We start from the raw sequence: 19,194 nt of genomic DNA, 5'->3' as shown, positions 1-19,194 counted from the left end.
GATATAATCCGTCAAAGTTTACCAAAAATCCATTTTTACCAAAGTTCACTAATTTCTCAAATCCTTAAAATCCATAACCAAAACCAAATCAAAACCACACTAAACTCCAATTTACCTCATAGCTTACCCTTTATGTCACAATTCACCATTCATATCTGATTTTTACTCACATTACATAATCCACAATCTCAATTATCAAATACATGACACCATAAGCATTTCTCCACCAACACCCTCATCAATCATCATTCTATTACTACCAACCATAATAATCAACTTAAAACATTCACAATATCAATATTCAACACTATTTATTATCCTCAATAATATTATTCATCCAAATCATCAATGTCATCAATGCATCATACATCATCATTCAACAAATTCAACAAGCCATTTCAATCCAACCTATCCTATAGATCACTAGCCTAAGTGTCTTAAAATATTATATATTACATAGAAGAAAGCAAAAACATACCTTGGCCGATTCCCAATATGTGTTGTACACCAAGATTTGATTCCAACAAGCTTTCAACCACAACCAAGCCACCAACTCAAATCCAAAGGCTCCCAAATTCACAATAATCAAGCTATATGCACACAATTTATAACTAGTCACCCTAGGGTTCATCATAATCACAATTTCACAAAGGTAAAGAGTTTTCTTACCTTTTTTGATGGTGTTTGGGGCACAAACCACCAATAGACCAACCTTAGATACCACCTAAACAATCAAAATACAAAAATTTACTCAAAACCAAAACCCACATTTTTTAATTTCTTAGGGCTGATGGAAGGAAGAGAAATTTTGAAATCTTACCTATGAAAATTAAATGAAAGTAACAGGCTTGGCGAGAGCTTCGCGTAGCCACTGACAGCACGCAAATCGAAGCACCATAGCTCGATATATGGCCACCGGAAGTTAGATGTGAATAATGTTTTATCTCTCCCCTCTCACTTCACTCTTGCAGCGGTGTATTGTGTTTATGAGGCCAAGATGAGTTCATTAATGAACTTATATATGTTGGGCTTGGGCCCAAATAAGGCCCGGTCCAACCCGTTAGCATTTTTGGCCTGTTTAGCCTAATTTCGGGACAAACCTTTAAAATTAATGCTCGGATAGACTTTTAAGCTGGTATTGCCGGTTCATTTTCCGGTTTGAGTTTTTATGCAATTTTTCGCAGAAAATTACATTTTCCAACTCAGAAAAATCTACTGAGTCTGGAAATCATATTCAAATTGTCTAATTAACATTCTAAATTTTTGGATCCTATTTTTGGGTAATTTAATTATTTAATTAATCGGTTAGTTAATCGCGGTTCTTATGTTCTACCCACCAAATAAGAAACTTTGTCTCCAAAATTTAGTGTTTACCTGAGAATAGCTCGGGATAATCCTTCCGCATTTCAATTGAACTTCCTTTCCTCGTAGTTTCTTCACGCTAGTGTCGTCAATACGGACCGGTGTTACTTGAAATGTCAAGTTCTCCCTCAACTCGACCGACTCAGGCTCTAACACATGAGCCGCATCCGATGTGTACTTACAGAATTGTAACATGTGGAATACGTCATGCAAGTTAGACAAGTGAGGCAGTGATAAACCCCAATTTTGTGGTTTATTTTGTGCTTAATTTAGGAAATTTTATCAGCTTTTCTAAAGTTATTCAATGAAATAGCATGGTTATGTAATTCTCCGTAAATTTGTGCTTAAGTGCGAAAACATGCTTTTTAGGCCTTAAAATAGCTAAATTTAATTCACTTTAATTCCATTCGATACTTTGATATGTTTGTTGAGTGATTTCAGATTCATAAGGCAAGTATTGGATGAAAGAGTGAAGAGAAAGGCATGAAAAATGGAGAATTCATAGAAAAAACAAGGATTTGGAGTGCTTAGAGCGACGCGCACACGTGACAGACGTCCACGCGTGAAGAGGTGCATCGTTCTTGCGACGCGTACATGTCATAGCCAGCATGTGACCTCATTAAAGTGAAAATGCTGGAGGCGATTTCTGAGCTTCCAGGCCCAAACCCAATTGATTCCAAAGACTATTTCATGCAGAATTGAGATTGGACAAGGGGGGAGCAATTAGTTTTAGCTTAGCATCATGTAGGTTAGTTTTCTAGAGAGAGAAGCTCCATCTTCTCTCTAGAATTAGGGTTTTAGGTTAACTGCATCTTATATCTAGGGTTTAATTTTTGTTTTCATCTAGTTTTCTTTATAATTTGCTCCATATACATATTGTTTGGAAGAAATATGTTTCAAAAACATCCATCGTATCATTGTTAAGGTTTTATACGCAATTCAATTTCTTTCTTGGAACAAAAACTTATAAAAGATAAAAAGGAACATTGAAACACTCGTCAACATGGATAGGCCATTACTTTTATACTCTGAAAATTCATGGTTTTAAAAAACATAATTCCTCCAATGGCCCATGCAGGTCTCGAACCTACGACCTTCGCGTTATTAGCACAGTGCTCTAACCAACTGAGCTAATAGGCCTACATATTTTCTTTGCTTAGTTTATTGACATGTATAAAACTTTTAATTTCCCTGAAATCCGTGTTAATAAAATTTTTCATATTCTTTTTCTATAAATCATCAGGGTGTATCTCAGCTCATTAGTGATATCATTATATATCGGTTGGTGGTTTTCCAGTATTAGGTGTATTTAGCCCTACTTGATTCACAAGAAATAGCTAGAATCAATATATAAATATTTAACAAATCAATTTAAAATAGAGCGATATATTCAATATCTTTGCTTGTGAGAAAATAAAAGTACGCCAATTAGGAAAATTAGGAAAAAAATTCTTTGAACATATAAGGAATTATGTTAAGTTGGTGCGCAATAAAGAATATGATATAAATTCTGCACCTCATATTATATTTGAGAGCTTTGCATATTATGTTCAAAGGAGAATGTTATGGTGTACAATGTTTAAGATACCATAGAACTTTCCATTTGCATTTGCCGACTTGACCCATGGAATATAAAGTTACAGTGCATAGAAGAAAACGTTTCATATTGTTCGAACTTTATACCCATGGTTTTGATGCCTAATGTGCTAGCAAAACAACAAATATAGCATAGTTATGGTTCACAAATATGAAGTTGTTGAGAAGAAAATGAAATTCGACAAGAATTTTGTTATTACTGTTGAAAAAGATTGTGGCAACTAAGTTAACTATAATGATAGCTTTTTGGTACGAAGATACCTTAAATTTGAAGTTGTAAGGGTAATGCGTGCTAAATCTTGTACTAAAAAGAATACTAATACCACCCTTGGATTGGATAATTAGCTTTTGTTTTTTCTATGACATTAGAAAAGAGACCAAATTTTGATTAGAAAGAATAGCGCAAAATCTTTGCATGGTCAAAAAATGGTTGTTTAAGCGGAATTCTAAGGTCAACGAATGATTGGAACTAAAACTTGGGATTGAATTCAACCATAATTGAAGTCATCTTTATGTTGCCTTTCTTGGCGTTGTTGGTTGATACATAAAAAGCATGCCTTGTTTATAAATAATTAACAGAGAGTAACATTATGTTTTCTTTTTCTGTTTGTCTTTATTTAATATTTATCTCTCTCAACAGGTAACGAAACAATTTTTTGAGTGATATATTTAACTAATGAAACTGGAATAATCTAAAAATCTTACTTGATTTGATGACATAGTAAAATCCAAACAGCTACATATTATTCCACATGAAATCTACTTATGAAAGAAATTAAGATTAGAAAGTTATATAATCTATCCTTCACTATGAATGCATCGAGATTTTTAAAAAAAATTGGCAAGAGCTTAACCTTCATTTGGATTTTGATTTATGCCTCTCTTAGCAATAAAGGAAGTAAGGGATGTAATTGTTACATTGGTAACATAAAAAGTATATATTGCAAAACAATAATCTAAGTAAATTTTGCAAGCAGTTTTGCTCTTTTTACTAAGGTATAGAACTTGTCAAATACATGTACTTTTGGGTATTAGGAATAGAGCTTCCATCAATTTCGCTTACATTTTTCGGCATACTTTTTTCGTAGGAAGACAATTATATTGTATCTTTTTCATAGGAAGACAATAATGTAGTACCATAACAAGTGCTATAATTTGCTCCATATACATATTGTTTGGAAGAAATATGTTTCAAAAACATCCATCGTATCGTTGTTAAGGTTTTATACGCAATTCAATTTCTTTCTTGGAACAAAAACTTATAAAAGATAAAAAGGAACATATCAACACTCGTCAGCATGGATAGGCCATTATTTTTATACTCTGAAAATTCATGGTTTTAAAAAATATAATTCCTCCAATGGCCCATGCAGGTCTCAAACCTGCAACCTTTAGCGTTATTAGCACGACGCTCTAACCAACTGAGCTAATAGGCCTACATATTTTCTTTGCTTAGTTTATTGACATGTATAAAACTTTTAATTTTCCTGAAATCCGTGTTAATAAAATTTTTCATATTCTTTTTCTCTAAATCATCAGGGTGTATCACAGCTCTTTACTGATATCATTATATATCGGTTGGTGGTTTTCCAGTATTAGGTGTATTTAGCCCTACTTGATTCACAAGAAATAGCTAGAATCAATATATAAATATTTAACAAATCAATTTAAAATAAAGCGATATATTCAATATCTTTGCTTGTGAGAAAATAAAAGTACACAAATTAGGAAAATTAGAAAAAAATTTTCTTTGAACATATAAGGAATTATGTTAAGTTGGTGCACACTAAAGAATTTGATATAAATTCCGCACCTCGTATTATATTTGAGAGCTTTGCATATTATGTTCAAAGGAGAATGTTATGATGTACAATGTTTAAGATACAATAGAACTTTCCATTTGCATTTGCCGACTTGACCCGTGGAATATAAAGTTACGGTGCATAGAAGAAAATGTTTCATATTGTTCGAACTTTATACCCATGGTTTTGATGCCTAATGTGCTAGCAAACCAACAAATATAGCATAGTTATGGTTCACAAATATGAAGTTGTTGAGAAGAAAATGAAATTCGACAAGAATTTTATTATTACAGTTGAAAAAGATTGTGGCAACTAAGTTAACTATAATGATAGCATTTTGGTACGAAGATATCTTAAATTTGAAGTTGTAAGGGAAATGTGTGTTAAATCTTGTACTAAAAAGAATACTAATACCACCCCTTGGATTGGATAATTAGCTTTTGTTTTTTCTATGACATTAGAATAGAGACCAAATTTTGATTAGAAAGAATAGCGCAAAACCTTTGCATGGTCAAAAAACGGTTGTTTAAGCGGAATTCTGAGATCAACGAATGATTGAAACTAAAACTTGGGATTGAATTCAATCATAATTGAAGTCATCTTTATGTTGCCTTTCTTGGCGTTGTTGGTTGATGCATTAAAGCATGCTATGTTTATAAACAATTAACAGAGAGTAACATTATGTTTTCTTTTTTTGTTTGTCTTTATTTAATATTTATCTCTCTCAACAGGGAACGCAACAATTTTTTGAGTGATATATTTAACTAATAAAACTGGAATAATCTAAAAAACTTACTTGATTTGATGATGTAACACCCTACTATACTAAATCTTATGCTTAAGTCATAAGACTGAGATAGTAAGGTATTACGACCTCCATAAATAGAATTATATATATATATATATATATATATATATATATATATATATATATATATATATATATATAAAATAGGAAAAGAGATACTTAACTAGGAGCCTTGAAAAACGGATAAAACAAAATTGCAAAATAAAAAGCGCAACGCTCGGGAAATCGAATTACTTGCGTGCTAAGAAACTTAATAGGAACATGATAAAACAATAAACGAAAGGATAAAGAGAAGCCAAGGAACAGCATAACTAGTTCCTGACTCAGCCTGCGAAGCCAAGGCTGGCCGGAGAATATATATACATACATATACAGATATCCCAAAATACCCAAAATACTGAAGTAAAGTCCTAACTCTCCTGTAACCTCTATGAGGAACAGAATAACAAGTTTCTTGGAGAGCAAGCTAGTAACTAAGTACATAAATACATAAACTGATAAACCAAAACATCACAGGGACTACTCCGCTTGAAAATCCAGACGCCTAGCGAGGAACCTCTCGACCTGCATATGAAAAATAGCAACACAGTATGGAATGAGAACCGGAGGTTCTCAGCATGGTAAAAGTGCCACGCGCATAATAAATAAGGTCCTGAGAATGCCATAGGCAATCCTAGAACTTTGTTATACAATTATTCAACTTAATTACTAAACAGAAGCTATAACAGGGGTAGGTATTCTAAATCTACCTAACTTACTCAATTTCAATCCTAATCTAACACCAAACTATTTCTCCTTTTCCTCTATCCCTCCATCATCCACAATGCAACAGAAACAAGCAACCAAACAAGGTCACGAACAAGTAATGAGCAGATAGTACAAATAGCAAGTATAACAGATAGCAGGTGATATATATCAATTAGGAAAACCCAGGAAATGCATAGCAATCAAAACAAACAAATGCATATGATGCATGCCTGTCTTATGGCTGATGGGGACCATCTGTCGGTTATCCAGCCAACCCGACAAGTTTGAAAACCTTAGACTATCCCCCGTCGCGCATCCCCAAGAGTCTATGCATAGAGTTCACATTCAATCATCATATAAATCACTCAATGGGGGTTATCCATATCCAGGAATTTATACGTGCCCGGTCACCCTTACGACGTAGGGTTAACAGAGTATCGAGAATCAACCTGGAACACGTGGTGGCGAGCCACGGTTTTTACCCATGGAAACTCGTATCTCAGATATCATCATCCATAAGCCATTTCATAGTCATAATCATTATTTAATCATTCATCAAGCCATGGCATGTTAACTCCTTTTATTAACAACCTCCCTTTCACATTTTTCATCATCATTCCCTTATAATTCATCTTGATTACCCTTTCCAGATCCTGACCAAACTATTTATCAAATTCTTCTCAAACTTCTTAATATCGAATAATCTTAAAATCAACCCAACTCTAACATTGAATCAATCACATCACACGAAAATTAAACTTTAACTTCACGAACCCATGACTATCACTAAGACATCCTCGACACTCTATTTTCTTTTCTGTTTTTAATATAAAAAAGAACTCGGAATTGCACAAACTTTATGTCCAGGAGTTCAACTTTAAATAAGCTTTCTAACAAATCAAAGATCATAATTTTATAATTTCTCTAGCCTCAGGAATAAAGGAAAAACCGTGACTGCTCTACAGTGCATAAAACCAGAAAAATAACAGCAGCATGTGATATTTAAAATTCACTATAAAATCCAAAGTAAATCCAATGACTTTAAAAATTAATGTAGTTAAACTTTACTCATCTAGGTTTTTTTCTCAATTGGTTCTGAGTTAATACTATTTTTAATGAAGAAGTTACATTACCTGGAAGTTAAGTAAAAATGAGTCAAAATCTGTTTTAGAAACCAACAAGCTTAGTACCTTTCAATTTGAATAACTTTTATTACAAAACTCCAATTAAGATAAATTTTGGTTTGGGAACTCCTAACTCATGCAGAAACAAGTGTGTCTTAGTTGCAACCCAATTGATATTCAATTCTAGGAGTTACAAGCATTGGAAGTTGATGCATAGCTTGCTGAAATCTGTTTCTTTTCTACTTTGACTATCAACATTCAAAAATTCACAACTCCCAATCCTTAACTCTTAAAATTCTGAAGTTTTAGAGAAATAAATAAAGTTAATCAAATTTTATAACAAAATTGGTTTCGCTCCAAAACTCAACTCGTAGAAGTCGCAGCAAGACAAACAAGTTGCTGGCCTGTCTAACCTTTTCTGCTGCAGGACAGATTTAACAACCTAACTTTAAAAATTTGTCATAAATTGTATATTTAACAAAAAGGTCCCAAATTTTCCAGTTTAGTTCCTTATATTCTCAAGTTTAGTCCAAACTTAGTCTCATGCAATTTCGATCATTACATAATTAGTTACAGCATCTGCAATACCACCACAACACAACTCTATATCCTTATTAACAAACACCAATCCTAATCCATCATAAATAAATATAAGAGCATACCATTAATAACTTCCACACCTCATAATTCCAATATATACCCACCAACAAATCTATTTCAACAACATTACAAGGCTAATCATTAAATACAACAAACAATTCAACTTATCCTATGGTTCTTCTAACCTAAGTTTTCACAACACCGTAAATATTAAACGTGCGAAACTTAAACCATACATTGGCCTATCACTTAGTTCACCCAAGGCAGCCTCACAACTCAAAATTATAGCCCCTCCAAGCTCAATCAAACAGCCCCAAAACAAGCCTTGGTCATCAACAAACCTTCAAGTAATCCCAATTCAATTCCAATGCTTATATACCCACTTAATCTACACCTAATACATATACATGTTACAATTTCAGATTTCTCATCATAAATACAAGATTGGGCTAGGGTTTAGATTGTTCTTACCATACCCACACGCATAACAACTCAAGCTCAATAAGCTCCGCAAGCTAAATTAAACCTAAAACACCAAATTATACAAAATCTCAACACCAAAGCCCAATAAATTCAGAACTGGAAATGAGAAAATTGAGGAAGAAAGTGTGGCTTCCTTAACTTACAATGTTATGGGCTTTGTAGAGCTCGATGCCGCGGTCGCGTGACCGCAAACGGATCGTCAATCGAAGCTTGGAGCGAGAAGTTATGTGGATTTGAATGAAATCAAGGGTTTTGGAATCTTCAACATGTTCTTCCCCATTTTGGCTCTGCCCAGCGTGTTCTGCATGCTGAATGGAAATGAAATGAGCTTCAGCTCATTATATATAATGAGTTGGTTGGACCCACAGGCCCGGTTCGGGTCCGGTTCGACCGGTTTGGTCCGTTCGACCCAATTTTGGGCCAAATTTTTCGAAAGTGATATCAAAATTTTCGTTTTGACGAGCTCTATCCTATTTTGATATTAGTTTTGCATATTTAATTTTCCTATAAAAATTTTGATTTATTGACTAATTATTTACCGATTTTAGCGGGGTTTACAGATGACATAGCAAAATCCAAACATCTGCATATTATTCCACATGAAATCTACTTATGAAAGAAATTAAGATTAGAAAGTTATATAATCTACCCTTCACCATGAATGCATCGAGATATTTAAAAAAAATTGGCAAGAGCGTAACCTTCATTTGGATTTTGATTTATGGCTTTCTTAGCAATAAAGGAAGTAAGGGATGTAATTGTTACATTGGTAACATAAAAAGTATAAATTGCAAAACACTAATCTAAGTAAATTTTGCAAGCAGTTTTGCTCTTTTTTCTAAGGTAAAGAACTTGTCAAATACATGTACTTTTGGGTATTAGGAATAGAGCTTCCATCAATTTCGCTTACATTTTCCGGCATACTTTTTTCATAGGAAGACAATTATGTAGTATCTTTTTCATAGGAAGACAATAATGTAGTACCATAACAAGTGCTATAATTTGCTCCATATACATATTATTTGGAAGAAATATGTTTTAAAAACATCCATTGTATCGTTGTTAAGGTTTTATATGCAATTCAATTTCTTTCTTGGAACAAAAACTTATAAAAGATAAAAAGGAACATATAAACACTCGTCAGCATGGATAGGCCATTATTTTTAAACTCTGAAAATTCATGGTTTTAAAAAACATAATACCTCCAATGGCCCATGTAGGTCTCGAACCTGCAACCTTCGCATTATTAGCACGATGCTCTAACCAACTGAGCTAATAGGCTTACATATTTTCTTTGCTTAGTTTATTGACATGTATAAAACTTTTAATTTCCCTAAAATCCGTGTTAATAAAATTTTTTATATTCTTTTTCTATAAATCATCAAGGTGTATCACACCTCATTAGTGATATCATTATATATCGGTTGGTGGTTTTCCATTATTAGGTGTATTTAGCCCTACTTGATTCACAAGAAATAGCTAGAACCAATATATAAATATTTAACAAATCAATTTAAAATAGAGCGATATATTCAATATCTTTGCTTGTGAGAAAATAAAAGTACGCAAATTAGGAATATTAGAAAAAAAAATTTCTTTGAACATATAAGGAATTATGTTAAGTTGGTGCGCACTAAAGAATATGATATAAATTACGCACCTCGTATTATATTTGAGAGCGTTGCATATTATGTTCAAAGGAGAATGTTATGGTGTACAATGTTTAAGATACCATAGAACTTTCCATTTGCATTTGCCGACTTGACCCATGGAATATAAGGTTACAGTGCATAGAAGAACATGTTTCATATTGTTCGAACTTTATACCCATTGTTTTGATGCCTAATGTGCTAGCAAAACAACAAATATAGCATAGTTATGGTTCACAAATATGAAGTTGTTGAGAAGAAAATGAAATTCGACAAGAATTTTGTTATTACAGTTGAAAAAGATTGAGGCAACTAAGTTAACTATAATGATAGCTTTTTGGTACGAAGATATCTTAAATTTGAAGTTATACGGGTAATGTGTGCTAAATCTTGTACTAAAAAGAATACTATTACCACCCCTTGGATTGGATAATTAGCTTTTGTTTTTTCTATGACATTAGAACAGAGACCAAATTTTGATTAGAAAGAATAGCGCAAAACCTTTGCATGGTCAAAAAACGGTTGTTTAAGCGGAATTCTAAGATCAACGAATGATCGGAACTAAAACTTGAGATTGAATTCAACCATAATTGAAGTCATCTTTATGTTGCCTTTCTTGGCGTTGTTGGTTGATGCATTAAAGCATATTATGTTTATAAACAATTAACAGAGAGTAACATTATGTTTTCTTTTTCTGTTTGTCTTTATTTAACATTTATCTCTCTCAACAGGTAACGAAACAATTTTTTGATTGATATATTTAACTAATAAAACTGGAATAATCTAAAAATCTTACTTGATTTGATGACATAGTAAAATCTAAACTGTTGCATATTATTCCACATGAAATCTACTTATGAAAGAAATTAAGATTAGAAAGCTATATAATCTACCCTTCACTATGAATGCATCGAGATATTTAAAAAAATTGTCAAGAGCTTGACCTTCATTTGGATTTTGATTTATGGCTCTCTTATCAATAAAGGAAGTAAGGGATGTAATTGTTACGTTGGTAACATAAAGAGTATAAATTGCAAAACACTAATCTAAGTAAATTTTGCAAGCAGTTTTGCTCTTTTTACTAAGGTAAAGAACTTATCAAATACATGTACTTTTGGGTATTAAGAATAGAGCTTCCATCAATTTCGCTTACATTTTCCGGCATACTTTTTTCATAGGAAGCTAATTATGTAGTATCTTTTTCATAGGAAGACAATAATGTAGTACCATAACAAGTGCTATAATTTGCTCCATATACATATTGTTTGGAAAATATATGTTTCAAAAACATCCATCGTATCGTTGTTAAGGTTTTATACGCAATTCAATTTCTTTCTTGGAACAAAAACTTATAAAAGATAAAAAGGTACATATCAACACTCGTCAGCATGGATAGGCCATTATTTTTATACTCTGAAAATTCATGGTTTTAAATAACATAATTCCTCCAATGGCCCATGCAGGTCTCGAACCTGCGACCTTCGCGTTATTAGCACGACGCTCTAACCAACTGAGCTAATAGGCCTACATATTTTCTTTACTTAGTTTATTGACATGTATAAAACTTTTAATTTCCCTGAAATCCGTGTTAATAAAATTTTTTATATTCTTTTTCTATAAATCATTAGAGTGTATCACAACTCATTAGTGATATCATTATATATCGGTTGGTGGTTTTCCAGTATTAGGTCTATTTTGCCCTACTTGATTCACAAGAAATAGCTAGAATCAATATATAAATATTTAACAAATCAATTTAAAATAGAGCGATATATTCAATATCTTTGCTTGTGAGAAAATAAAAGTACGCAAATTAGAAAAATTAGAAAAAAAAATTCTTTGAACATATAAGGAATTATGTTAAGTTGGTGCGCACTAAAGAATGTGATATAAATTCCGCACCTCGTATTATATTTGAGAGCTTTGCATATTATGTTCAAAGGAGAATGTTATGGTATACAACGTTTAAGATACCATAGAAATTTCCATTTGCATTTGCCGACTTGACCCATGGAATATAAAGTTACAGTGCATAGAAGAAAACGTTTCATATTGTTCGAACTTTATACCCATGGTTTTGATGCCTAATGTGCTAGCAAACCAACAAATATAGCATAGTTATGGTTCACAAATATAAAGTTGTTGAGAAGAAAATGAAATTCGACAAGAATTTTGTTATTACAGTTGAAAAAGATTGTGGCAACTAAATTAACTATAATGATAGCTTTTTGGTACGAAGATATCATAAATTTGAAGTTGTAAAGGTAATGTGTGCTAAATCTTGTACTAAAAAGAATACTAATACCACCCTTTGGATTGGATAATTAGCTTTTGTTTTTTCTATGACATTAGAACAGAGACCAAATTTTAATTAGAAAGAATAGCGCAAAACCTTTGCATGGTCAAAAAACAGTTGTTTAAGTGGAATACTAAGGTCAACAAATGATCGGAACTAAAACTTGGGATTGAATTCAACCATAATTGAAGTCATATTTATGTTGCCTTTCTTGGCGTTGTTGGTTGATGCATTAAGGCATGCAATGTTTATAAACAATTAACAGAGAGTAACATTATGTTTTCTTTTTCTGTTTGTCTTTATTTAATATTTATCTCTCCCAACAGGTAACAAAACAATTTTTTGAGTGATATATTTAACTAATAAAACTGGAATAATCTAAAAATCTTACTTGATTTGATGACATAGTAAAATCCAAACAGCTGCATATTATTCCACATGAAATCTACTTATGAAAGAAATTAAGATTAGAAAGTTATATAATCTACCCTTCACTATGAATGCATCGAGATATTTAAAAAAAATTGGCAAGAGCTTAACCTTCATTTGGATTTTGATTTATGGCTCTCTTAGCAATAAAGGAAGTAAGGGATGTAATTGTTACGTTGGTAACATAAAGAGTATTAATTACAAAACACTAATCTAAGTAAATTTTGCAAGCAGTTTTGCTCTTTTTACTAAGGTAAAGAACTTGTCAAATACATGTACTTTTGGGTATTAGGAATAGAGCTTCCATCAATTTCGCTTACATTTTTCGGTATACTTTTTCCATAGGAAGACAATTTTGTAGTATCTTTTTCATAGGAAGACAATAATGTAGTACCATAACAAGTGCTATAATTTGCTCCATATACATATTGTTTGGAAAAATATGTTTCAAAAACATCCATCGTATCGTTGTTAAGGTTTTATACGCCATTCAGTTTCTTTCTTGGAATAAAAACTTATAAAAGATAAAAAGGAACATATCAACACTCGTCAGCATGGATAGGCCATTATTTTTATACTCTGAAAATTCATGGTTTTAAAAAACATAATTTCTCCAATGGCCCCTACATGTCTCGAACCTGCGACCTTCGCGTTATTAGCACAACGCTCTATCCAAATGAGCTAATAGGCCTACATATTTTCTTTGCTTAGTTTATTGACATGTATAAAACTTTTAATTTCCCTGAAATCCGTGTTAAAAAAATTTTTCATATTATTTTTCTATAAATTATCAGGGTTTATCACAACACATTAGTGATATCATTATATATCGGTTGGTGGCATTCTAGTATTAGGTGTATTTTGCCCTACTTGATTTGCAAGAAATAGCTAGAATCAATATATAAATAATTAACAAATCAATTATAAATAGGGCGATATATTCAATGTCTTTCCTTGTGAGAAAATAAAAGTACATGAATTAGGAAAATTAGAAAAAAAAATTCTTTAAACATATAAGGAATTTTGTTTAGTTGGTTAGCATTAAAGAATATAATATAAATTCTGCACCTCGTATTATATTTGAGAGCTTTGCATATTATGTTCAAAAGTGATAGCATACCCACCTCATTTGCCAAGGTTAAAATGTAAAAGGAGAACGTTATGGTGAACAATGCTTAAGATACCATTGAACTTTCCATTTGCTTTTGCCGACTTGACGTATGGAATATCAAGTTACATTGCATAGAAGAAAATGTTTCATATTGTTCGAACTTTATACCTATGGTTTTAATGCCAAATGTGCTAGCAAAACAACAAATGTAGCCTAGTTATAGTTCACAAATATAAAGTTATTGAGAAGAAAATGAAATTCAACAAGAATTTTGTTATTAATATTGAAAAAGATTGTGGCAACTAACTTAACTATAACGATAGTTTTTTGGTACGAAAATATCTAAAATTTGAAGTTAAAAGGGTAATGTGAGCTAAATTTTGTACTAAAAAGAATACTAATACCACCCATTGGATTGGATAATTAGCTTTTGTTTTCTCTATGAAATTAGACTAGAGACAAATTTTAATTAGAAAGAATGGCGCAAAACCTTTGCATGGTCATAAAATGGTTGTGTAAGTGGAATTCTAAGGTCAACGAATGATCGGAACAAAAACTTGGGATTGAATTCAACCATAAATGAAGTCATCTTTTTATTGTCTTTCTTGGTGTTGTTGGTTGATGCATTAAAGCACGCTATGTTTATAAACAATTAACAGAAAGTAACATTATATTTTCTTTTTCTGTTTGTCTTTATTTAATATTTATCTCTCTCAGCAGGTAACAAAACAATTTTTGAGTGATATATTTAACAAATAAAATTGGAACAATCTAAAAGTCTTAAGTGATTTGATGACAAAGTAAAATCCAAACAGCTCCATTTCATTCCACATGAAATCTACTTATGAAAGAGATTAATATTAGAAAATTTTATAATCTATCCTTCACTATAAATACATCGAGATATTTAAAAAAATTGACTAGAGCTTAACCTTCATTTGGATTTTGATTTATGGCCCTCTTAGCAATAAAGGAAGTAAGTGATGTAATTGTTACGTTGGTAACATAAAGAGTATAAATTGCAAAACACTAATCTAAGTAAATTTTGCAAGAAGTTTTGCTCTTTTTACTAAGGTAAAGAACTTGTCAAATACATGTACTTTTGGGTATTAGGAATAGAGCTTCCATCAATTTCGCTTACATTTTCCAGCATACTTTTTTCATAGGAAGACAATTTTGTAGTACCATAACACAAGTGCTATAACTTGCTCTATATATATATTGTTTGGTAGAAATATGTTTCAAAAACTTCCATCGTATCGTTGTTAAGGTTTTATACTCAATTCAATTTTTTTCTTGGAACAAAAATTTATAAAAGATAAAAAGGAATATATCAACACTCGTCGACATAGAAAGGCCATTTTTTTATACTCTGAAAATTCATGACTTTAAAAAACAAATTTCCTCCAATGGCCTATGCAGGCCTCGAACCTGCGACCTTCGCGTTATTAGCACGACGCTCTAACCAACTGAGCTAATAGGCCTACATATTTTCTTTACTTAGTTTATCGACATCTATAAAACTTTTAATTTTTCTGTTAATCCATGTTATTAAAATTTTTCATATTGTTTTTCTATAAATTATCAGGGTGTATCACCGCACGTTAGTGATATCATTATAAATCTGTTGGTGGTATTCCAATATTAAGTGTATTTTGCCCTACTTGATTCGCAAGAAATAGCTAGAATCAATATATAAATAATTAACAAATCAATTTAAAATAGAGCGATATATTCAATGTCTTTGCTTCTGAGAATGTAAAAGTACGCAAATTAGAAAAATTAGAAAAAAAATTACTTTGAACATATAATGAATTTTGTTTAGTTGGCGTGCACTAAAGAATATGATATAAATTCCACACCTCGTATTATATTTGAGAGCTTTGCATATTATGTTCAAAAGTGATAACATATCCAGCTCATTTGCCAAGGTTAAAATGTAAAAGGAGAACGTTATGGTGAACAATGCTTAAGATATCATAGAACTTCCCATTTGCTTTTGCCGACTTGACCCATGGAATATCAAGTTATATTGCATAGAAGAAAATGTTTCATATTGTTCGAACTTTATACCCATGGTTCTGATGCCTAATGTGCTAGCAATACAACAAATATAGCATAGTTATGGTTCACAAATATGAAGTTGTTGAGAAGAAAATGATATTCGACAAGAATTTTGTTACTACAGTTGAAAAAGATTGTGGCAACTAACTTAACTATAATTATTGCTTTTTGGTACGAAGATATCTAAAATTTGAAGTTGCAAGGGTAATATGTGCTAAATCTTGTACTAAAAAGAATACTAATACCACCCCTTGGATTGGATAATTAGTTTTTGTTTTTCTATGACATTAGACCATAGACCAAATTTTTATTAGAAAGAATGGCGCAAAACCTATGCATGGTCAAAAAATGGTTGTTTATGTGGAATTCTAAGGTCAACGAATGATAGGAACTAATACATGGGATTGAATTCAACCTTAATTGAAGTCATCTTTTTATTGTCTTTCTTGGCGTTGTTGGTTGATGCATTAAAGCTTGCTATGTTTATAAATAATTAACAGAGAGAACATTATGTTTTCTTTTTCCATTAGTATTTATTTAATATTTATCTCTCTCAACAGGTAAGAAACAATTTTTTGAGTGATATATTTAACTAATAAAACTGGAATAATCTAAAAATCTTACTTGATTTGATGACATAGTAAAATCCAAATTGCTCCATATCATTCCACATGAAATCTACTTATGAAAGAGAATAAGATTAGAAAGCTTTATAATCTATCCTTCACTATGAATGCATCGACATATTTAAAAAAAAATTGGCAAGAGCTTAACTTTCATTTGGATTTTGATTTATGGCACTCTTAGTAATAAAGGAAGTAAGGGATGCAATTGTTACATTGGTAACACAAATAGTATAAATTGCAAAACACTAATCTAAGTAAATTTTGCAAGAAGTTTTGCTCTTTTTACTAAGGTAAAGAACATGTCAAATACATGTACTTTTAGGTATTAGGGAGAGAGATTCCATCAATTTCCCTTACGTGTTCCGGCAAACTTTTTTCATAGTAAGACAGTTATGTAGTACCATAACAAGTTCTATAATTTGCTCCATATACATATTGTTTGGTAGAAATATGTTTCTAAAACTTCCATCGTATCGTTGTTAAGGTTTTAAACGCAATTCAATTTCTTTCTTGGAACAAAAACTTATACAAGATAAAATGGAACATATTAACACTCGTCGGCATGGATAGGCCATTATTTTTATGCTCTGAAAATTCATGGCTTTAAAAAACATATTTCCTCCAATGGCCCATGCAAGTCTCAAACTTGCGACCTTGGCGTTATTAGCACGACGCTCTAACCAACTAAGCTAATAGACCTACATATTTTCTTTGCTTAGTTTATCGACATGTATAAAACTTTTAATTTTCCTGTTAATCCGTGTTAATAAAATTTTTCATATTCTTTTTCTATAAATTATCAGGGTGTATCACAGCACATTAGTGATATCATTATATATCGGTTGGTGGTATTCCAATATTAGGTGTATTTTGCCCTACTTGATTCGCAATAAATAGCTAGAACCAAGATATAAATAATTAACAAATCAATTTAAAATAGAGCAATATGTTCAATATCTTTTCTTGCGAGAAAATAAAAGTACGTGAATTAGGAAAATTAGAAAAAAATTCTTTGAACATATAAGGAATTTTGCTTAGTTGCCATGCACTAAAGAATATGATATAAATGTCGCACCTCGTATTATATTTGAGAGCTTTGCATATTATGTTCAAAAAGTGATAGCACATCCAGCTCTTTTGCCAAGGTTGAAAAGTGAAAAGAGAACGTTATGGTGAACAATGCTTAAGATACCATATAACTTCTCATTCGCTTTTGCCAACTTGACCCATGGAATATCAAGTTACATTACAAAGAAGAAAACGTTTCATATTGACCGATCGTTATACCTACCGTTTTGATGCCAAGTGTGCTAGAAAAACAACAAATATAGTATAGTTATGGTTCACAAATATGAAGTTTTTGAGAAGAAAATGAAATTCGACAAGAATTTTTTATTACAATTGAAAAAGATTGTGGGGACTAACTTAACTATAATGGCAGCTTTTTAGTATGAAGATATCTAAAATTTGAAGTTGTAAGTGTAATGTGTGTTAAATCTTGTACTAAAAAGAATACTAATACCATCCCTTGGATTGGATAATTAGCTTTTGTTTTCTCTATGACATTAGAACAAAGACCAAATTTTGATTGGAAAAAAAAGGCGCAAAATCTTTGCATAGTCAAAAAATGGTGTTTAAGTGAAATTCTAAGGGCAACAAATGATCGAAATCAAAACTCGGGATTGAGTTTAATCATATCTGAAGTCATCTTTTTAATGTCTTTCTTAGTGTTGTTGGTTGATGTATTAAGGCATGCTATGTTTATTAAGAATTAACCGAGAGTAACATTATGTTTTCTATTTTTGTTTGTATTTATTTATATTTATCTCTCTCAACAGATAAGAAAATAATTTTTTGAGTCTTATATATTTAACTAAGAAACCTGAATAATCTAAAAATCTTACTTGATTTGATGACATAGTAAAACCCAAACAGCTCCATATCATTTCACATGAAATCTATTTATGAAAGAGATTAATATCAGAAAGTTTTATAATCTATCATTCACTATGAATGCATCGAGATATTTAAAAAAAATTGGCAAGAGCTTAACTTTCATTTGGATTTTGATTTATGGCCCTATTAGTAATAAAGGTAGTAACGGATGTAATTGTTACGTTGGTAATGTAAAGAGTATAAATTGCAAAACACTAATCTAAGTAAAGTTTGTGTAACACCCTACCACACAGAGCTTTACACCTAGGATGTAAAACAGAGGTGGCGAGGTGCTTTGACCTCTAAAAGTAAAATAAACATACATAATATAGTTGAAAAGAGTTTATATCTAGGAGCCTTAGAAGGAAGTTAAACAAAAGCGTTATACAGAAGAGCGCATCACTCATGTAAGGATAAACGTAAACTGGACAGGGTAAGAGTAAGGCAAAACATAAATACATAAAACAAGAGTTCCAATATACAGATAACAAAACTTTTGACTCGACTCGTATAACAAACCAAGTTTTTGAAAATTTAATGAGTGATTTACGATTTATTATAT

General features: G+C 31.5%; 1 long non-coding RNA gene and 3 other non-coding genes across 4 annotated transcripts; all 4 read right to left on the bottom strand.

Annotated features, from left to right (window-relative positions):
- Positions 1 to 2,428: 2,428 nt before the first annotated feature.
- On the bottom strand, positions 2,429 to 2,502 carry TRNAI-AAU (transfer RNA isoleucine (anticodon AAU)). Its single transcript has one exon. It is a non-coding gene; the product is annotated as a tRNA-Ile (tRNA).
- Positions 2,503 to 5,853: 3,351 nt separating this feature from the next.
- LOC112802691 (uncharacterized) lies at positions 5,854 to 8,933 on the bottom strand. The gene is made up of 3 exons (XR_003202497.3): positions 8,666 to 8,933; positions 8,511 to 8,565; positions 5,854 to 6,132 (listed from the first exon to the last, which is right to left on the bottom strand). It is a non-coding gene; the product is annotated as an uncharacterized lncRNA (long non-coding RNA).
- A 2,689-nt stretch (positions 8,934 to 11,622) lies between these two features.
- Positions 11,623 to 11,696, bottom strand: TRNAI-AAU (transfer RNA isoleucine (anticodon AAU)). The gene has a single exon. It is a non-coding gene; the product is annotated as a tRNA-Ile (tRNA).
- A 3,721-nt stretch (positions 11,697 to 15,417) lies between these two features.
- On the bottom strand, positions 15,418 to 15,491 carry TRNAI-AAU (transfer RNA isoleucine (anticodon AAU)). The gene has a single exon. It is a non-coding gene; the product is annotated as a tRNA-Ile (tRNA).
- Positions 15,492 to 19,194: the final 3,703 nt, after the last annotated feature.

This window comes from Arachis hypogaea, chromosome 5 (assembly GCF_003086295.3).
Source record: "Arachis hypogaea cultivar Tifrunner chromosome 5, arahy.Tifrunner.gnm2.J5K5, whole genome shotgun sequence".
Taxonomy (NCBI): Eukaryota; Viridiplantae; Streptophyta; class Magnoliopsida; order Fabales; family Fabaceae; genus Arachis; species Arachis hypogaea.
This window is presented reverse-complemented; position numbering and strand designations above follow the sequence as displayed.